Here is a 1,109-nt window from a genome sequence, read left to right on the forward strand (position 1 = left end):
GGATATCTCCCTTATTAACTTGTGCCTTACGAAGAAGTTGTTCAATTCTGTCCCATGTTTCCCAGTCAAACAAGTTTGCTTCAGGCAGCCAAGGGGCTGCCTTAATGAGAGCCTTTCAGGTCTGAAATGCCTGGTTATCTGATAGTTCTAATCCTCTACTTCTAAGGAGGATCCTAAAGGAGTCAAGTGAGGGGTCAGACTTGGAACTGGACTGTCCCATATTTTATGGGAATACACTCACCCGCAGTCCAATTGGCCTGTCGGCAGCTTTGTAATCCTCACACAGGGCACCACTTGTTGCTCCCTGTTGAGCAACAAGGTCCTATGTACCTCCTAAGACCTGCCTGAGGAGAATACGGGGCCGAGCAGGATGATGATTTTCTGCGGCAATGGAAACCCACCAGAACTGGGAGGTCTGTCAGCGCACGAAGCACAGAAGGAACTCGTTTATTAAAGGAGTTACACAGCTTTTATGTAGGGTGGGGGCAAGGTGGGAACCAATCAGCTTAAAGGTCAGCAAGGCACAGGAAATTCACGAGGGAGAGAGTCCCATAGGACTAAATGGCAAGCACGAGCTGATCACGTTCACGGAACTGCTGCTAAGCAATCCCAGACAGTAGAGGATGGAGCTGAGCAGGCCAATCAGAGAGCTGCTGGGTAAGAACACATTTTTCAGTTTCCAGGGGAGAGTGGCAGTAGAAAGAAGTCCGGGTAAACTTTGGTGGATCAGGCAGTGCCACGTATGAGGAAGAGGTTGTCACGAGGGTGCAACCACCATTAGGGTGCATCCCCTAACGAGAGGAATAGGAAAGTAGAATAGATCTAACATAGTTTTTCTATCTATACATATAAAAATACCTAGTAAGTTCCACAATCATGCCCACCTGCAAAAAATTTGTTAATTAGAATAAGATATATCTAATGTTTGCTTAAGTTTATGAAAATGGTTTCTACTGTCATGTAGAACTAAAAAGAACCAATAAAATTAAATAAAAATGAAAATTGCTTGAAGAGATAGATAGTTATCCTGTTATAAACACAATACAATGTATACAAATACAAAAGCTTTATTGCATAAAAATATATAATTTTATATTAAATATTAAAAT

Source organism: Sciurus carolinensis, unplaced genomic scaffold (genome assembly GCF_902686445.1).
Source record: "Sciurus carolinensis unplaced genomic scaffold, mSciCar1.2, whole genome shotgun sequence".
Taxonomy (NCBI): domain Eukaryota; kingdom Metazoa; phylum Chordata; class Mammalia; order Rodentia; family Sciuridae; genus Sciurus; species Sciurus carolinensis.